We start from the raw sequence: 22612 nt of genomic DNA, 5'->3' as shown, positions 1-22612 counted from the left end.
AAAAATCCAAAAGCACTAGAGATAATGAGATATTAATTCCAAACAAAGAGAAGAAGTTGTTACTGAAACTTTTTACATTATAATTTGAATAATTATAATTTAAACATACTTTTATAACTGTTTTCTCATCTATTATTAAAATTTTTGATCCCAGAGAAGCCCTATTTTGCATTAACATTATAAACTTTCAGTAAAACAAGCATAATACTTTGGTAGTTCAGAAAATGAAGTCAATCTGTAATGCAGATAGTTGTATTGAAGGGTTTTTATAAGAGGGGAGTGAGTATTTAATGTTTCCTATGACTTCACAATGAATTTTAGCTGGCTCTGTCTTATCAAAAATTGTATCACACATATACATCAATCTTCAACTACATATTTGTATGGATAACCAGATAAAAGCACACATGAAAATTCTTCTTCTTTAGGTGTCTTCTACTATCAGGAGGTTGACGCCACCATGATTTATCTTGTGCTTCTCTTCAGCACTCTTCGTACCTTAGGTATGTCTAATTCCTGGTGTTATTGAATCAGTTCATTCTTGGCTTACCTCTGCTTCTTTGCCTTTCAATCATTCCCTCCAGTAATAGTTTTTGTAGGCTTTGGTGTTGCAGTACATGTCCCAGATAACTCACTTTTCTTTTCCTTACTACTTCTAATAAGGTTCTTTTATGATTTGCAGTTGCCAGGATATCTTCATTTGTTCTTCCTGCCCTCCAAGGAACTCTCAGCATTCTTCGAATCATCTACATTTCAAATGCCTTTACACAAAAAAATCCTGTCATATATGTACTGTACACTGAAAAATGCCCACAGAGAAGAATTCTTATGTTCACAATATTACAAAATAATAAAATCTAAATTATGTCTTTACTAGAAGTGAAGTTCAAAGGTGCAGTATTCTTATTGACATAAAGAATTATATGTTTTTAAAAAACTATGATAATTTGAAAGTCTTGTGCATCTCTATATGTGGGATAACAATTGTGGCATTCATTGTCATTTGTTTCTTGATATAACATTTGTCTCTGCAATTTATGAATTTCCTCTCTAATTCTGGAAAAAATTTATTATTATTAAAAAGCTGTTGTTTTTATTATTAGTTAAGTAGTTCTTTCTCATGATCACTAGATGTACCTTAATATACTGTATTTGTTAAATACAAATAAAAAGAAATTGGGATAGAAAATTGACTTATTTTAAACTATTTTGTCTTGTTAAAGAATGTCAATAGTTTTAAATGTTATAGTGTACTAGACTATCTATACATAATTTAAAATAATATATTTCTGTCTGTTCTTTAAAAATGATTTCATATTGATATAAAAAAGCTCTGACATATTGTAAATTAAATAAATTTAATATATTTAATTTTATTTAAAATACAATATTTTTATTTAGAATTTAATTTAATTTTTAAAAAAATTCAGCCTATTTTCTCTCCAGAAAAAATTATTAAAAAAAAGTTTTGAACACTTGTAATTATAAAGAACCTGGTTGAAGCTTCTCAAAAGTAATTGGGATGGGAGATTCATACTGTTCCCAACATTTAGTACTGTTTATTTGCAAATATTATTATTTTTCATTCTGAAAAAAATGTTAATAAATAAAATGTTCACTTTCATTTCCTAAAATTTTTACTTACTAAGATTTACACTTAAGCATTAAATCTCTCTTCCTGCACAGGATGTTTTTATATAGCAATGAATTAATATACTTATATCATAACAAAATTATTATATAATTATACTTTATAAAATCAAAATGTGAATTGTTTGCATAAGAATATAAAATATTTTATTGATATCTTATGATTAAAATAATTAACAATTTAAAATGTAGGTAATACATATTTATTCTCATAAATGGGAGATAAATAGTAATCTACAATTGTAAATATCTGTGGTATTTGAAATTGCACATATATCATCACCATTACATTAAAATTTTTGTGTGAACAGTTTTGTGTGTGCACATTTTCCTTGTGCACATGAGAGAAGAGTTTTCTGTGCTCAATTTTCAACTTTGCTTTTTTTTGTATAACCATTTATATGGTAACCCATCTGTTTTTTTTATCATCAGTGAGATTTTTCCACATGATACAGTGAAAATATGTTTCTTGTCATGTAGAATATACTAGTGAACTTAAATCATATTCAATTTGTCAGTTGATTTGAGAGATATGAAAGGAAATTTTACCTTAAAAAAACAAAGGTCCAGTTCATGTTGTGCATATAGATGTATGAATGATAATCAATAGGAAGATAATAAGAAAATTGGAAAATCTTCTCATCATTTCTTCTATTCGAAATTCTGTTTATTATGAAAATAAAAAAGGATAAGCTTTAAACCAGTGGCAAGTACTTGTATTTGTTTTCCACATTTCAACCAATGTACAAAACAAATGAATTTATTGACAGGTGGCTTTTCAAACTCAATGTCATTCTTATTAAATTTGTATTTAATAATACAAAACCAAAATGAAAAAGTTATATAGTTCAGAAGAAAATAAGAAATGATTAGGAGGAGCAAGGTGAAATGTCAATGTTTTTAATTTCCAATAATTTATTTCTGTTCAAAACAAGCTAAAAATTTATATTGATATAGTATCATTACATTTATTTTATATTTGATATTTTAAATCGTAATTGCAAATGAACATGTAAGGTTGTATATACAATAAGACCCCGCTTAACACGGGGGTTGCACTCCTAGACAACAAAGCACTAAGCGAAACAGTGTTAAATGAGGCCATTTTAACGTAGAGTAAATAGGGGTAGGGGAACAAACGACAAAAATAAACAAATTTTACTTTAATTTTAAGTTATTTTTATATTAATTTGTATAATAATGTATGTTAAATAACACATAAGCATATGCACACAGAAATGTAAAGTTCATTTTTTGTGATGAAGGTCCTGACTTTTCTGAAATTCTTGTTCTTTTGCAATAAAGTCGTGAAGTTTCATTTGTCGCTTTTTACTTTCCTTAAGCAAATGTCGATAGCAGAAGATCTCATCCAAAATGCCTCATTTTGCTTTTGCACTTGTTGATCAAATTGTAGTGAATGATCTAAAATCTGGATCATTTGCTACAATTTGATCAATGATTTCGATTATCTTACCAAACTTGTACTAAGGAAATCTGTAGAGAAATTTTTTGGGTTCTTTGTTTTCAGAATCTCTATTTTCCAGTTCCACATGAATTCCATGTTCTGCCAGTTCTTGAAGGTTGTTATTGGTAAGGCTCTCACCAGAAACCTGCTGTAACTCCTCAATATCCTGCTCATCTACATCTCCTAGTCCTGCTATATTGATTAGGTTGAGTTTGGTCAACCTAACGATACAGTGATAGGCTCTTCTTGTTGAGAATTCTTGGATACCTTCAACCATAACTTCTTCCACACTTCATTCATGCATTTATCAGTTAATTCCTGACAAACGAAGTCAATATTTTCTGTGGCATCCATGATGTTATATTATTCCAAAATTGCACCAAACAAACATAGATTTAAAGAAAGTACACCTTTTTGTACACTACAAACCAATCAGCAAAAGGTGCAAAATCACCTTTTGCTGATTGGTTTGTGTTTGCAAATAATCATATTATATACAAATCAATGAAATGCTGCGATAATTTAAGTCAGCGCAAATTTTGAGCTTTTTTTTAGGCTTGAGCAGACTGCATTATATCGAATCAGCATTAAGTGAGGCAGTATTAAGTGGGGTCTTACTGTAATTAATTGTAAAAATTACTTTTAATTATTAAGTATTAAAAGTAATGTTCTAAGTTATAAGGAATAAGAAATTGAGTAATTACTGAATATTGGAATTAAATTCATATATTAACTTATATAAGTTATGAATGAACATACTGCTATAAAAATTTAGGTACAGTACTTACTCTTTCATAACTTATATGAGATTTTTCTGAAAGTTATATACATAAAAAAGTAATGAAAGTGTATAAATAAATAAAATTTTAGGGTTTAGTAAGAATATGCATAAGTTTTACTGTGACATTCATTTATCAATGTGTAAAACATAAATGAAAGTTTACTTTGAATATTAAGAAAAGAAATTCATGATACTTAGTGCAATAACTTAAAATTATTTCAATTATTATTTCTTTAGAAGTTATATAAAATAATTATAGGAAACTACTGTATTTTATATCACCAGTTCCTTGTATAAGATTTATTTTCAATGTAATTTTAGTTAGCTGTCAGTCTTTTATTCTCACACTACTGATATCATTAAAAGTAGTTTCTCAAGTTGAAAAGCATATAAGAATCCATCATAATTTTCACAAAACTGAATGTTTATAAATTTTTCTTTATACTTGTAATGCTCTTATTTTCTCTGGAGATTTTTTTGTCATTTAGTAAGTTGCTCTTTTTTTACAATTGTCCATAATATCTGTTATACTAAATTTAACTAAAAACATTAGATGTTTGTTAACAGTAATAATAATAATCTTTGTAGGAATTCATTGTAGAATATAACTGTATTCACTATAGCATATAGTTTTTATAATCAATAATGTAGGTTGTTGAAAATACCTCATTGTTAATAGAGAGATGGACAGATGTGTTGGCACCATCTGTCTATCTCTGTGTTGAAAACTAGATAATATAGTGCAGCATATACAGTGCAGTACATTCAATTCTCTGTAGTCACAATACATTTCATACAATAGGCATTGTTACCTTAGTTTTTAAAATATCCTTATTTAATTTGAAAAAAGACCAGGACATCTAGATATATGGTCTAGAAAATATTTTAATTCTTTACATAACTCAATGTCTCTACATTGAATTATATATGGACATTAGAAATTTTGAAGTAACACAATAAGTCCATAAACATTAGTTACAATTAAATTCAATTCATTTAGTCATATATAAATAAATGCATATTTTTTTGAACTTGTGAAATTCAAATGCCTACAAAATTGTAAAAAACTTTTATATTTATTAGAACTTTACTATCATTCTAATTCTATATTAGGATATAAAGGAAAAACAACTAAAAAAAACTTTAATTCAATAATAAAGTTGTTTTACTTTCTATAAGTTAGAATGACTTTTTTTCCTTTTTGAACTTCTTTTGAAGTATTATTATTATTATTGTTGTTGTAAATTTTACATCATGCTTAATTTGATAATTTTACCTTACTTATAGAGGATATTTATACCATACCATATTATACAGTATAATATAATCCAATATTTTATTGTGTAATAATTGTGATATTAATCAAGGAAAAAGCAGTTCATATTGTGCAATTTGATCCCTGCATTAAATGAACTCAAGTATTTTTCATTTTGTAAAATGATAAAATATTACATTTTGTGATTTTATAAGCATATATCGTATTTACTCGAATATAAGACGATCTCGCATATAGGTGAGGTGTGACTTTAAAGATCAAAATAAAGAAAATTAGATTTATTAATACAATTCTAATTGTATTTCTTTTAATAACAAATAAAATTTCAAATGCATGTAAATGCACACATTGTCCTGCAAAAATTACTGGCACCTTAAACTTCAAGGAAAAATCTTGTAAAATCAACAACATAATTTGTTCATGTAAAGCTGGACAATCGGGAACCTTTTTTGCCATTTCTTAACAGTTGAATTCACTCTTCGTTGATTACACTTATGAGTTTCTTCGAATTTCCAAATAATGATTTCCAAATAATAATTTCCAAATAATCATCTTCATCTTCAAAATAATTTTCATGTGTGAATGGAATAAAACTTATATCAGGCTCCTGTGTAATTTTGGAAGATTATCAGCACAAAACCTTTCTCACTAATTTCTAGCCTTATTAACAGGAGTACAGTGTACCCGAGGAAGGCCTATTAAGAAGGCCGAAAACTCCTGTTAATAAGGCTAGAAATTAGTGAGAAAGGTTTTGTGCTGATAATCTTAGAAACAGTTCTAGCTACATATGCATAGTAGTAATTTTGGAATTCAATTCAAAAGCTTTGCATTTCCTATTGCTATTCATCTTTACTCCTGGCAATACACAAGAATGGTTCAAACGACCCAGATAATATACTTTTGTTTTAAACAGCAGAAGGTAAAATATTTGATAAAATATGCGAATACATAGTTTACAAAAATTATACAAAAACGAAAAGAATCCTTTGCTTGCGCAAATATGACAATCTAGGTTTTTGAAGCAGTGAAAAATGGATAAAAATTTCATCTTATATGCGAGTAAATACAGTATTACTTTGTATAAACATAAGTCAGCAGGAATACTTACCTTAATTTACTTTTTTTTTTTTATCTATTCTTTATCTTTATTATAGAAATCTTAAACAATAATTTAATAATTTTAATATTGCAAAAATTAATTAATTAACATTTTGACATGCAATTGTTTTTGATATTTGTTAATTTTGAATAATTCTTTGCATGTGCAATATTGTTCTCTAATTTATTTTTTATTATATTATTTCATTTTTTCCTAGCAAACATTTTATTTTATTAATTGTTAAATGTTTTATGAGAGTGTTGATTTCTAGCATTGTAACTTTCAAAAATAACAATTAATATTAACTTGAGAATAACAGTAATTAAATTTTAATTAAAAACAGTTATCTAAATTCAAAAAAAAATATTTTAATGTGATGTGATCTGTAAAAAGATATCTTAAGTTGGAAAACTCAACTTTCATTCTTTGAGTATATTTTACTCTAGAGACTAAGAGGAAATATATAAGAGGGTGCTTACAGCCAAATGATGCCAAACATTACTCAAAACATATGACATTGAATCTAAAATCAACAATTTCAACCTCATTTAGATTGTGTTTCTTGCTGTACAGCAAAATTTACTTTTTTGACTTTAAGGTACTTTTTATAGATTGTATCAAATATGGTTTTATTCCTATTATCTTAAGCATAATAAGTATAATAATAATATTAATAAATGTATCAAGATATTTAAGTAGGAAAAATGTATTTGTTGTCATACTAGTTTATAAGCATTATTTTTTTTAAAGTAAAAATATAATTAAAAATAATATCCATGTTGTAAGTACCAAACCATGGCTGTTAACTTTTTATTCTTATTTAAGACTTTAATTGTAAATTTGGAGATTATAATGTCTGAAATCCATGTTTTAGTAAACATTTAACAGCTAATAGACAAAAATATTTTTTTTCTAGAAATATTTATTTTATTTCTAAAATAATACTAATAATGCTAATTAATATAAATGTTGAAAAAATAAATTTTTAAACTCATGCAAAAGAATATTGTTCATTTGCAGCAGATAGGAATAATTACTGGTCTTATAATCTGTCCCTTTTTTAATTAAATTTTTTATTACCTAATGGATTTAATCACAAAAGAAATAATTGGAGAGTTTTCCTTTCTTTTTTTAAAATCTAAATGTAAATTTTTGTTTCGTGAAAGAATTATTTCTAAACACAAAGAAGAATAAAAATCAATATTTTACTGGATTTATAATATGCATAAGTATTAATATATATATTGGTGTAATAATTTTTGATTTGCTATTGTATTGAGGATAATTTGAATTACTTCTGTATCTAAAAAATAATCTTTATATAATAATCTACATTGACATTGATATTGAACTCTATTATGTAAATAAATAGAAATAAAATATTACATGCCATCTTTTATGTAATTTTTGATAATGTAGTATAATATATCTTATAGAATTAGTACAGTATATATCAGTGATGAGCAACCTATTCTGAATGTGTGCCACCTGCAATTTGTATTACAGAATTATAGGCTTTAAGTCTGTTAAATACTAACATACTCCATAACCACCAGTTCACTAGGTACTAAAATAATATATTCTAATGATAAGAAAATTTGTAATATACAGGATATAATCTAATCTAATATCAGGATATAGCTTATTCCTTTCTTTTTATATTCTCAAGATCAAGTCATTTTGAATGTTCTTCGTCATGAAATGATATACATTATATATCAGATTAATTAGAGTTGCATAACGGCACAAGGCAGAAAACAGGAAAATAAATTTACTTTGCCAGAGCTTGAAAGCTACATATTAGATACTAGCAGACCCCGCCACGCGTTGTTGTGGCTCATAATGTATCTATTATAAATGTATAACACTTCCCCCGTGGGGGAGGCAAATTTTTCGAAAAATCCCTTCTTAGTGTATACATTCTCTTGACGTACTCTATTAAAACGCAATCAAAAATGCAATAAACTGCATCTAAAATAGTATAAATAGAAGCAGAGTTCTTTACGGTAAACCTTAATCTTGTCCATCTCCCCCAGTGGGGGGGAATTTCAACATGTATATTATATAAAAATACGTGCATATTCGAATGCAGTGTTGTGTCAAAATTTCAAAGGAATCAGTAGGAACAAACGAACATTACATTTTTATTTATATAGATAGATAGAGGATGATCCACTTTAGTTCATCCTCACAGAAAAGCATAATGCCTCACAGAAAAGCAAACTTAGGGCATTGTACTCATAGTGCCATCCATTGGACATAAAAGCCTTAACCCTAGATGATATCTTTTAATTTATATGAATGTTTAATGGTATAATATACAGCGTATGTCCACCCGAAGTTCCATTGTAAATATTGGTGAAAGAATTTTTGAAATCGGATGAGTAGTTTCAGAGATTAGCCCTTGCATACAAACTTAACAAACATTACCTCTTTATAATATTAGTATAGACTATTAGTTGCAGATTGCTCATGACTGGTCTAGACACACATACAGGTATTTACAATTGACAGAAAAATGTTAAATTGTGTTTAACGCCATTATTTTTTTTTGTTTCGATTTTGTTATGCAGTGTCAAAAGTTTTAGTTTGTTCTTGTTTTACTTCACTTAATACTTTACAAATACAACTTTTTTGCTTTCTTAAGGTTCATGTTAGAACCTTTTTTTCATTTCATCCTAATGATTTTTTTCTCAAACATTAGAAAACTGCTTTTAATTTTTATACCATTTCAATAGAAGTTGTCATGGCCGATGAAACTTTTAAGTTCAGTAAAATTTTCATAAGACTGAAGATGTAAAATATTTTATTATTTCAGAATAATAAATTATATTACTTTTGAAAAAAATTTTCTAAATAAAATTTGTTTGTGATAAAGTTATCTGATACAAATTAGAAAGTAAGTGCCACTCTGTAAATGATTTCTGGTATGTTTATTACCAAAGGAAAACTATAGATAAGAATGTTGCAATTTCGAAATATTATTTTACTGCTGATAGATATTTAATTAAATACAGCAGAAAGTATAAACTTTAATAAAAATTTAATTAAAAAAATTTAATTTGCTTACAAAAATTGTTTAATAATAAATTTAGAAAATGTAATTTTTTAGTTTACAGTTCAATGAATGTATTTTTAAATTCATAGTTTAAAGTTTTATTTTAAAATTAAATTCATATTAATTCCAGGATTTTTATCTGTTTAATTTTATTAGGTATCACTATCAAATAAAACACAAAATTATATAATGATATTAATACATAAGACAGATATTAATTCTAAAAGAAAGGAGCAAGTTTTCTTTTTTCTAGTCTCTCTAAGAAAACATAAACAAGAATCAAAACCATGTAGTACATTAGTAGCAATAAGTTTACTATTAATTCATATTATGATGATTTCTTAAGCATATGATAACTTGAACAGCTTTTTAAATTTTCATCAATTGTATTCCCTATAACTGCAACAACAAATTACAACAAAATCCTTATAAGTCTATTTGTTAACACATTGAGTTTAATAATAGCATTTTCAGATGCAGATCCCCCAAATTAAGATTCCATAATGTATATTAGGTTGCACCATTGTTATTGATACATAGATTACATAAACTACCAACAAGAGATATCTCGTTGTGCATACATAATACATCAATAAATTTAGCGAAGAAACTCTCTAATATACAATATAGGTTTTCCATGATAAATTTTTATCAAAATATACTCCAAAGTATTTAATACTTCAACAGCATTCAGTTGCTAATTATCTGAAAAAGTATTCAATTCAGAGTTATTTAGTGTTTATTTCCATTCTTATAAATAACAACATTTGATTTATCATGATTAACTGTAATTTATGTTTGGATCTTCTGTTATTTGAACAATCTTAATAATTCAATCATATGATGATTTACCTTAATGTGATCTTCCGAAGTAGATATAATATTATGATTTATTGATATCTTGCTTACGTAATCAAAATAATAGATCCTTAATATAAATATTAAACAGAGAGAAGTGGTTCCAACTCAAATATATTCCTGGTGAAGAGAGGAGTCCAGAAAGGGCTCCTCTCTTCATTACGAATACATTTGAATATTTTTCATTTATGTTTATAACACAAACACGATTATGTAAGGTAAGATTTTAACCATTGCAACACAGTCACAAAATTCATAATTTCACAAATTATGAAATCATATGTTTTAAATACACAATTTTACTTAAATCATTAAATTATAAAAAAGTCATTTCAATATTTAATATTTTAATTTGAAAATCTTATGGTCAAGTGTTATTTAATGATTCAAATTCATTGAATGAAAGCAAATATCAGTTCAGTTCAATAATCTTTATTGAAAATAATTTATTTTGTGTAACTGCTCCAATTCAATATAAAGTTTATAATTGATAGTAAAGTTGACTGGCAATTATATCTTTCCTTTTTAAAATTTTATTATTATAAATAAGTAGCTGAGACATCTGACGTTGTCCCAGGAAATTTGATATTATATTATATCCTTGACAAAAAAAGTATTTTAAAAAATATCAGGAAAAAATAATTTTTATTTTAAAAGAGATTCACACAATGGGCACATTGTCTGGTTAAGCAGCTTTAATACAGCTGGATAAACAACCGTAGCCTGTTTGTCCAGCTTTATTAAAGCTGCTTTACCAGGAAACATGCCCAACGTTTTTAATTTTGGAACCAGGTGCAAAGATACAAATTGTTGACCTGTTTGCCACTAAATCATAAATTTTAATTTTTCTTCTTTGTTTGGAGAATCAGTTTTCTGCTTTTGTGAGATGATGACATATTTCAATGAGGAAAAATTTCATTTAGCTACATGTTTAGAGCTAAATGTTTAAATTTTATTTGGAGATGATTATACTATAGTTATGAAAAAGCATTTTGTTAACTGGGTCATGTTCTGTCATTAATGCTAATTGGCTAGGAAGGCGGAGCAAAGAATTGTTCTGAGTAATGTATCTTTGAATGGTATTCTGAGTCAGATCAGTCGCGTTTAAAATAATGGAAGAAGTAAAAATTTTCATTATAACCATAATTTTAGCATCGCTATAATACATATATATACCAGCACATATTTCAAATGATAACGTGGACAGTAATGACTGGACATAAACTCATCTCCAAAGTCTTTTAACATTTAAAAAAAAAGGTATGCTGATGAACTACTGAGAATTCTAAACGTGAGTAAAATCTGGAATTGGTTAGTAGAGATTCGGATCATAGTATAACTAGATTTAGTGAGAATTCTGTGCTAATGAACAACAATACTTTCTTAGTTGCTGAATTCTTAATAGTTTCTGAGCAACTAGTAAGATCTCAAGGCTAATGTATCCTGGATCCGAACTCATTGCTTCTAGTGAGCGGTCAAATTTTAACCCACCCAGTTGTTTTTGCATTTCTCGACATTTTTACATTGCAAAAGCCAAAAATGTAAAAAAAATCCTTTACAAAATTTTGTATGCACGTGTCAACGTTATTTTGTATTATTTCTCAGGATTGAATGAACTAAAAGTTTTGAAATTTGGCTGGATTGTTTATATATAGGGAGCATTGATGATGTTAAATTTTGGTAATTAAAGATGAATAGGGTGGGAAAATACAGGAGAGTCAAGAGTCGTATCTAGTGTGGGGTCAGACTTAACCTGTTCGAGTGCCGGGAAAGTCGAGTGAGAGCTCTTGCCAGCTTTTTGCTTTATTACTGACACGTAGTTAAAAATTATGTTAGTATTTACTAGAAAGTTATAATGATATTTGTATAGATTTAAATAGTTTAATAAGTTTACCAGGTTTTATGTTTTGTTACAATCACAGGATATAAAATTTTAAAAAATTCAAATAGAATTGTATTCCTGTAAGAAGTGCATAAAAACAATCGTCTTACGATAGAAATGTCTCTCTTCACTGAATTTTGCTTTGAATACCTTAAATAATCTTATTTTTTAAAAATAAATATTGTTTTATAATACTGTAATTGCATACACATATAAATGAATATTAGAAACTATAATGTAAAAGTATAATGTCAAAGATAAAGGTAAATGTAAAATATAGACTATACCTGTAATGATGACGCATAAGTAATCAATACTGTGTATTGAACATTTGGTAAATATTGCATAATCCTAGACAATTAATATATGCTTTTTTCTTTGGAATACAATTTTAAAAATTGACAACTTAAAATTATTTAAGTCGACGTTTAATGTAGTGTAATACTTTTTAATTTTATCAAACAGGTTTAAACGGAATATCAGAAATTAGTACATATTTTGGTTCCTTTTCGATTGATTGAAATAGTAATGGGAAGCCTTTTTTGTATTGTAATATTGATGGGATTAAGGCAATGCAACATATGAGCGATCTGTCGAGGGAGAGTGCCTCTTGGAAGGACTTTCCTTCGGAAACTGGCCAGTATTTAGGTGTAGAAAACCCGAAAACTTTACGTGGCCAACCCAGTTGGTCAAGCGCAAACCCGTGACCAATGATTTAATGGTTTTATTCAATCGGTCACTAGTGAGCTTTTTTTGTTTAAATTTTATAGTATTAATATATTTGATTTATTATCTTACAACAAATTTAATTATTGAAAATATACTTTATAAGAGAGAAATATTAAAGTACAAATATAGCCTTCAATATTAAAAAGTTTTTTATGCACATTAGGTTAAATAAAAATGGAATAATTATAAATGACAAATATATAGATTATACCCATTCTAAGTGCCCAAATTGTACAAAAAATCTATCTAAAATTCATATTTTATGTGAAAATTGTAACGAAAAGGATAAACTACAAAGACTCCAGATTGAACCACTGGCTAAATGTACTAGTGAGCTGGAAATGTATAAGACATTAGATAGAGCTGATATTAACACGATTTATATGATATATAACTATGTAAAACAACTAATTAAATAATAATTATGACAAAATATTAATATAATTATATAGATAAGTGTATGTACTAATATTGTTAAAAAATTATTATATGATATGTGAATATGCATTTCATCAAAATAAAAGGCCCTTGTAACAGGCGAAAGCCTTCTACGCTAATAAAGATTACTTACTTACTTACTTAAAAAAAGAAATATTAACCTCTCTTATATTATTTTGAAATCATTGTTAAAGCTCATTTGTACTGTAATTAAAGTAAGTTACTGAAAATCATTAATAAAACTAGTAAAAACTACTAAATAGACAGGACGATTATTAATTTTTTAAAAATTTCACTAGAAAATAACAGAAGAAAATATGGGAATTCTTCATCCTTCGTCCTTTTTCAATGATTTTCGTACTGAAAATCATTTCATAAAGTGGTTAGAGACTTATTCAATTTAGTATTCAATGATCCAGAAAAGTACAGAGGTTTAATTACGAGTAGTCTCTGTAACTACGAATTATAAAATATACTGTTAAAATTTTAAAATATTAAAATCAATTCATATCTACTTTTGAAATTATTGTTAAGTATATCAGTAACGTCGACAATACAGTAGACCCCCCTATAACACTGTAGATAATTCCGTGTTATATGAGTTCCATGTTGTACGAGTCACTTAGATTGTACAAATACGTGTGCCGAGCTGTGAAAGGCTCACGTATTTGTAAAATCTAAGTGACTCGTACAACATGGAATTCATATAACACGGAATTATCTACAGTGTTATAGGGGAGTCTACTTGTAATTTTAAACTTTCATGTATAATGTCGATAATCATCTCTTATCATAAAGTAGTTATTTGCTGTTTATCATTTCTACTACATCTGTTTATTATTGAATAAACACACAATATCAGATTTCATAAACCTCAAGTAGTTTTATTTTAGTTGTTAATTTAGAAATGAAATAAGTATTTAATTGCTTAAATTGCTTAAATTAATTCAGTTGAAATTCACAGAAAATAAGTTTTCGTAATAGTTTTGCTAAATGTTATGGGGAAACGAATTTATTTCCTTTAAAACTAACTTGTTATCTGTAATCTTTATCAAAATTAGACCTAAAGACATCTTTAATTGCATTTAAAAACGTTCATTTAGTGATTGTCATTTTAACATTTGTTTCGTAATCGTTGTAAGATATAAAAAGTAAAAAAAAAAGTGTAATTATAGAAAAGCAGTAGTAGTTTTAAAGGGAGAGAAATTAATGTTTTTTTTTTTTACCTTTTTTAATTAAAGCTGAAATGTTTAATGGAGAAAAATCAGTTACAGTCACGAATAAGAGAAATACGATAATCAGAAATGCTAAAGTACAAAAATAATATTGATTTGTAATTTTTTAGAACGAAAATATAAAGCATAAATATTAATATAAGGTCGTAAACATGAATAGCTCATTTTAATAATACAGTCCTCCCTTAATAGTCCGACAGGTATGGGACCAAAGGGATGTTGGATTACCAAAAGTGTCCGGATTACCGAAAATAATTACATATTTTGCATTGTTTTGCTAGCAGTAGCTTACAATATTCCCTACTCCAACTGTTCGAACAGAACTGCTCACAGAAAACACACGAAATGTGTCATCGTGTAAGAATTGGATGGGGAGATTCACGTCGCGACATGCTTCTGTGCAAGAAGACACGTAACGGGGACGGATACCTTGACGGGAGGTGCGTCGGACTACTGAGCATGTCGGATTAAAAAAAAAACGTCGGACTATCAAGGGAGAGCTGTAATACATAAAATAAACAGTTTAAATATAGGGTTTGTAAATTCATTTTTATTTATTTTATTTCATTTAGAGGAAAAGTCTTGATAAACATTTGATTTCCTGTCCCCTACAATAACATATAATAAAAACAAATAACACCCCTTAAACCAGTATTTTTTTTTTACATTTAAATTTAAAATCAGGAAGATCAAGATGTAAAAATTCATCAAAATTATTAAGATTTTGCGATATACGGTAGAAGAAAGGTTGTTGGGATAGATTTAGACCAGTGTTTCTCAACGTGGGCGATATCGCCCCCATGTGGGCGTTTTTCCATGTTGAGGGGGGATTAGTAACAATTTATATTTTGGGGGGCGAAAAACAATTTTTTGGACGATATAGAAAAACTTTATAGTAAGAATAATTGGATATTTTATTCGTTATATCGTACAATAATTAAACAAATAACATTATACTAGTCACTAGTCTATTCAATGCAGTACGAATTTGGCGTTAGCCTTGGCCCTCGGCATTGGAATTTTGAAGTGAAGGGGGCGATACTACGTTGAAGGGGGCGATACTACGTTGAAGGGGGCGATACTACGTTGAAGGGGGCGACGATTCGTTAGAGGTTGAGAAACACTGATTTAGACGATAAAAAAAAAAAGATTAAACGAGCGAAGTTGGAGTGAAAGCCAATTTTGATAAATAAGACCATTAAAATATTTGTAATAATATCAACCGATCAAAATATTTAATTCTCTCGGAGAAAGAGAGAAATTCTAGCAATATTAGAGTTAACAGTGAAAGTAGTTTTATTGTTGTTAATTAATACGATAACAGTAACAATTAATCAACATTCAATTCATATATATATTTCTTAGTATTATCGATGTCATTACTTATAAAGTTTAGTTGATGTAACATTTTATCCCATAACTATACAGTTATTTCTCAAATATATACAGTGATATCTCGGTACACGAACTTCTCTCAACTCTAATAATTCAGTATTTGAATGTTTATACGGGAAAAAATCGTCGGTAGTTAACTGGTTTGTTCGGCCCAGTACCGAACAAACACGACCTATTACAATAAATTTTTTTATCAATAACAAATATTTTAATTTTAACACCTTCCACACACATCATCAACTCTCCAAAGTCACAAGTAAAGTGAGAATAAATTTGCATTTATTACATATATTTATTGCGTTTAGATTTTTTAAAATGATTTACACCTGCTAAGGTTGTAAATTATTTGTTAAATCTGTATTTAATTATAGTTAAAACGCTTTTTAGAGTATTTTTTTGGGCTTCTGGAACGGATTAATGTAATTTATATTATTCTCTATGGGAAAAATTCGTTCGGTATCCGAACAGATCAGCACTCGAAACGAATTAAGTTCGAGTATCGAGACACCACTGTGCATATTTGAGAAATGGTCAGTTTGACCCATGGACAGATGATATATTCTGATGTTGATTTAAATACTGTATACACTTATTTAAATATTATTGATTTCATTATCTACTTGTACTAGTTCATTTGGTTTGCCCGCTGGAATCCATCTCAATTTAACGAATCGTATAGAAAAGAATGAATATATCAATGATTTGTATGAGAATTTCTAGATTGTTTATGAAACAGTAAAGAGTTTATGTGAATTTTCATTCGAATATTGTTTAGTCGGGAATTATACAAGATGATAGATCTATTATGAATCTTTTATAAGCCTTGAGTGTAAAAATGCATTGGCTTAGTAATAGTGTTGTTAATATTTCAGATAAAAATGTACTTGTACAGTAGTAAAATAGAAAATTTTACTAATGTAATGAAATCACAATTCGAAATTATAATATTACATTGTCTTTTCATTTTAAATTTTTTTTAGATGAAAGTGAATATACAAGCATACTCCGCAGAACGGCTCGTTTACATTTTCTCGGCTGTGTGTGTTTTGATTTTAATACCTAAAGTTCATTAAACGTAGGTATGTATCTCAATACGATGTTTACATAGGAAAAATTTAGGTTATTTCTTCCATTTGGTAGATAAGATATTTTCTTTACATATATTTGAATTATCTTATTTAGGATTCTATGCCGAAAGGTTCACATATAAAGTCTGATGCAAATTTATCCTTTATTTTAATAGGATGTATCGTGTTTCGGCTTTAAAAACCCTAATCGGATAGGACAAATAACATGTTCGCTTTTAAGATGTTATTTGTACTGTCTGATGACTAATTATTTTCAATATTTACTACAAGATTTCATTATTTTCACTGAATATATTCTTAAAAATATTGCATATATACATTTAACAGAACATAGTAGATAAGGTTCTATTAACTGCTTAATATATGAGGTTCTATTATAACTTCTGAATGTTTTGTTTGATTTTAAATAATTTACAATATTGGATTTATCATTAAAACTTTTTAAAATGGTGCACGGGGTTATCATTTAAATTTTAAAGTTACAACCATTCTGATTATTAGTATTCAAAGGTTGAATTATCAAAGTAGCATACAGGAATACGGTTTTCTAGCTCTGTTAATATATCAAAGTTTTTCATATTTTTATTCGAATTGCGATTTGGCATGGTTTCTCTGGTAAAATTTATACGGAAATTATAACGGAAATCTGGAAATTCCCACTAATAATGTGAAGACTTATACAGAGAAGTGACTTGTAGCTACAAAATAAAGCTTCGTTTGTTTCACTTATTGACTGACACGAAATTCTTGAGTAGAAGCACACTTCTTACAGAAAAATGAAAAAGTGCATTCGAAAGGAAACGTCGAATATATCATTATAAACATCAAATCTCAGAAAATCAATTATTTTAGGTCCTACGAGACATCAAAGTTCGTCCCTCGATGTCTTTTATACGATTAGGCGGTCGTTGGACGATTAACTTAAGTGTCAGTTGTTTATTTTTAACNAATTAAAGAAATCTTTTTTCTTACACATTATGCAATGAATTCGAAATTTCATATCTTTATGTGAATTGACGCAATACCGTCAATTTTCATAAAGGTGTGAAATTTCGAATTTACAGAAACTTGTAAACGAGGAGATGGTATTTAAAATTAATAAATAAACAATTTTTAATATCAAAAAGAAACAAATGACAATTGATATATCTATCTGTTTTGCATATTTAGATCTTGATGAATTTGTAAAATGATATATGACAGATAGAGCGGTGAGAAACGATGCAAAACAGTGCCATCGAAGATGGTGTTCGTAGTAAATACTAATCCTATCGAAAATAAGTAATATTCTTTAAGGAAATTCGTGATTCTATCAGTGAAATCACTTTGGTGGCCGAGTGGATAAAAATCACAAAGCACTCGTAGAAGCAGAGTAGTTGGGAGTGGGTTCTCGCCTGACTAACCGGCTGATCACGCGATGTTTTTCGTGTTTTCTTCACATGTCTACCATAATATGAGCCAGTTTCCCTCTCGGTAGGCACCTCTTCCTTGGCAGATCGTTCAAGTGTAGCGTTGCTTTATTCTATCGATCAGATCTGATTCTCTCGATATATTTTTAGAAAAATGTATATGCATTATTACTGTATTATTACGTTTCGTGGATCTTTCTGGAACTAGTCAACTGATTCCGGTTTGAAAAACGCTGGTCTAGAGCAGAATAATAATGCAACTGTTAAAGCTAACGATATGAATTGACATTTTATGGGATACTCCATCCACTTTTACCAATATTTGTCATAATGGTCTATTTAATCGACAATTCAGACTTCTTATAAAATCTTTTACTTAAAATCGAAATTCATTTCGGACTTTTACTCCCCTGTTCATTCGATTTTTCCAATTATTCTCCCGATATTTCTTTATATATAAACAATTACATTATTTCAATAATTATTAATCTGTTCTCATTATATTCGTTACGTTATTTGGTTGTCTTAATTTTGCATATTATGGAAAGATCTGATTCACCGGCAAATCGATCAACTTGGATGAAAACTAGAGAAGTAACGAACAGTCATCGTCAATGATGTATAAACAGTTTTCTCGTTGACATTTGATAGTCGATCGTCGATATTCATTATCATTTTAATCCTAATTTTGTCGGAAACTTGCCGAATAATATGAATTTCAATAGCATTATTTGAAGATGTTAACTATTGCCTGATATGTCCTAATGAGTAATGTTAATAATGTGCATAAGATTTAAAATAAAAATATGGTTTTCTTCTTGTTTTACGTACTTTAGTAGATGCAAATCAATTGGTATAATTATGAACCAGGAAAATTATCATCAGATAAACAACAGTATGTTTCCCATCATTAAACACGTATAAATTTTATTGTTATTTTCTTGATATAGATTAAAAAAGTGAAATAAATAAAGCTTTTCGTTATTTTCTTAATTAATCAAATTGAATATTTAACCCGCAATTTGGAGTTACTAAGCTTCAAATTGAACTTTGACCCACCTTCAGAAAAAAAAGGATTCTTCATCGATGGTTTTGATCAGTGTTTTTTACGTGGGGAAACATTTACGGGGATGCGAACGATAATGATAGGTTTTTAACCTTTAAATGTATAATATAAAATTGAAAGCTGTCTTATGCTATATAAATTTGACTCTGCTTACTGGGTACTCTGAGCCCACGATAAATTGAAAACTCTACGACGATGTCCAGGACCCTCACAATGTCATGGTAATAAAAGTACCGAGGGTAGTACCTCGGTATCTTTATCATCTTGAACACAATATTTAAGGGGTGTGAGACCGCATTTTGAGTTTTTCATGGAGGTGTCTATCACTTAAAAAGGTTAAGAAACACTACTGAATTTTATAACGCATTTAATTGCCGATTCATGGGTTGCAATGAGAATTTTTTCGATTATAATATAACAGGTCTCGGAGTCACTCACTTTCTCACTTGTACTCACTTTTTTGAGGTAGCCTCACTTTTCTCACCTTTCAGGTCATTTTCTCAAGTTTCTCTAAAGTTGCATTTCTATCTATGGGGATTAAAAATAAGTATTTTAAGCATTCCTACGTTTTTGGCTGTTTTTTATGAAAATTCCTTTGTAGGGAAAAACACGCTATGCCGAGGGATTAATTAATAAGCGATTTATTTTCACAATAAATCACTTATTGAAAATTTTTAAAAATAAATATGGAACATATAATATAACCATCAAAACTTATAAAATTACAGAGAATAAAAATTCTCTAAAAAAACAAAAACAAAATAAAGTTAGTTCCGTATAAAAACTTTTCGTTCAGAATTAAAGAAATCTTTTTTCTTACACATTATGCAATGAATTCGAAATTTCATATCTTTATGTGAATTGACGCAATACCGTCAATTTTCATAAAGGTGTGAAATTTCGAATTTACAGAAACTTGTAAACGAGGAGATGGTATTTAAAATTAATAAATAAACAATTTTTAATATCAAAAGGAAACAAATGACAATTGATATGTCTATTTGTTTTGCATATTTAGATCTTGATGAATTTGTTTCACCTTAAGTGGTAGTTTTAAGGATAATGGTAGAAATATGAATACTGTATTTTGTTGCAAATAGAAATTCAATGGCAATTGGTATTTTAAAATTTGGAGGGCGGAAAAAAGCGGTATATCCGAATCCGCGATATAACGAGTGGCTACTGTATTACAATACATACAGAAATTTTTAAAATGTATTTAGTCATAACAGAATAAAAAGAGAGGGGGAAAAAAACAACTTTTACTACTATTTTGCTGAGATTTCCTTCCATGTTTTCGCTTTTTTTTGTCACTATTACATTCACTTTTTACCCACTGTTTCTGCATTTCAACTGACTTTTTCGGAGGGAAAATGGCACTCTGAGACCCGTATAATAATAATTGGATACGCTTTATCGCTTAACAATTTAAATTTTTATATTTTTTTATATTAATTATATATGTACATATGTTGAAAACAGTTCCAACCGATGATTAAAAACAGAACTCTATCAAGGACTTTTTGAATATAGAATTTCATAGGATTTTCGCCCGATTAAGCCAAATCTTCCGTGTGTTCAAGGCTCGCAAAGTTCCTCGCTCATTTTTTTTCTGTATCCAGCCTTTTGCAAGTATTTAACAGGAGAAAAACGTTTAAAAATAATTATAAAAAAGTAAGACTAAATTGTATGCGGCCGTGACAGAACATTTTGCTTTTAATATTCTATATATACTGGTTTTGAGAGGTTCTGACTTTGTAATTTAAACTGTGTCGTTATTACAGGAAGATTTAGACCCACGAGAAGGAGATTGACGTTCCTACAGACCTTATCTTCTATATCCTATAGATTCGAGAAAATTTTCANATAGAAATTCAATGGCAATTGGTATTTTAAAATTTGGAGGGCGGAAAAAAGCGGTATATCCGAATCCGCGATATAACGAGTGGCTACTGTATTACAATACATACAGAAATTTTTAAAATGTATTTAGTCATAACAGAATAAAAAGAGAGGGGGAAAAAAACAACTTTTACTACTATTTTGCTGAGATTTCCTTCCATGTTTTCGCTTTTTTTTGTCACTATTACATTCACTTTTTACCCACTGTTTCTGCATTTCAACTGACTTTTTCGGAGGGAAAATGGCACTCTGAGACCCGTATAATAATAATTGGATACGCTTTATCGCTTAACAATTTAAATTTTTATATTTAAATAATCGAGATTTGTTTAACTATTTCATAATCGAAAAAATAAAATTTTGCGCAAATAAAAAGTTAGAAATTAAAATNCCTCACTCATTTTTTTACGGTATCCAGCCTCTTTCAAGTATTTAACAGGAGAAAAACGTTTAAAAATAATTATAAAAAAGTAAGACTAAATTGTATGCGGCCGTGACAGAACATTTTGCTTTTAATATTCTATATATACTGGTTTTGAGAGGTTCTGACTTTGTAATTTAAACTGTGTCGTTATTACAGGAAGATTTAGACCCACGAGAAGGAGATTGACGTTCCTACAGACCTTATCTTCTATATCCTATAGATTCGAGAAAATTTTCATTAAAATCAGCAATATTTTTCGATCTTAAATTCAATAATATTAGGTTTAAATTCAATCTTATAATTATTTTTCTATTTGTAAACGTAGAGTCACCATCTTATAGTATTTGATTGTTATTTAATGTTCATTTCTTTAGAAGTAGATGGTTATATTTCACATTAACAATTTAAAAAAAAAACAATTTTTAATTAATTTTTCAACCGTGTTTAACGTAATAATTCTATATTGATAATTTTCACAAAGATTGCATTTGGGATATTACTAAAAATAAATATTCGTAACGACAGAACAAACACGAATTTTGGTGTCATAATTCGTTCTGGTTTTTATTTTACTTTATCGATATTATTTCGTAAATAATTACCGATCAGTTTAACTAAAGATCAGATTTATTTCCTGTCGTTTTTCTTTTATGGCTCGGAAAAATACAGTATAGCGGAGAAGTCCTCCAGCATGGCACCCATTTGTAGTGCCAAGAATATATAAAATGTTATTTATTTTTTTATGCAATGGCGGACAGGGATTTTTCCTTTAATTTAGTATGGTTTTTGTATTTGCTTACGCATTCGTGTATTTATGTCAAACGACTTCCAGATCATCCCGTACAAGGCAAAACACA

General features: G+C 28.1%; 1 protein-coding gene across 7 annotated transcripts in view; it reads left to right on the top strand.

Moving 5' to 3' along the window:
* Positions 1-22612, top strand: part of LOC111633539 (putative leucine-rich repeat-containing protein DDB_G0290503) — an 82932-nt gene that overhangs the window by 28122 nt on the left and 32198 nt on the right. For 4 of the 7 annotated variants that reach the window (XM_023378168.1, XM_023378133.1, XM_023378123.1 and 1 more), the window contains exon 2: positions 16847-16945. The exons of 2 other annotated variants lie outside the window; for them this stretch is intronic. The gene's annotated coding sequence lies outside the window, so the exon portion shown is untranslated. The remainder of the gene's footprint in view (positions 1-16846; positions 16946-22612) is intronic. One more of the 7 variants, XM_023378153.1, reaches the window with a different exon arrangement.

This window comes from Centruroides sculpturatus, unplaced genomic scaffold (assembly GCF_000671375.1).
Source record: "Centruroides sculpturatus isolate CEXI.00-Female unplaced genomic scaffold, Cexi_2.0 scaffold54, whole genome shotgun sequence".
NCBI lineage: Eukaryota > Metazoa > Arthropoda > Arachnida > Scorpiones > Buthidae > Centruroides > Centruroides sculpturatus.
The sequence above is the reverse complement of the archived record's forward strand: the minus strand, read 5'-3'. Positions and strand labels throughout refer to the sequence as shown.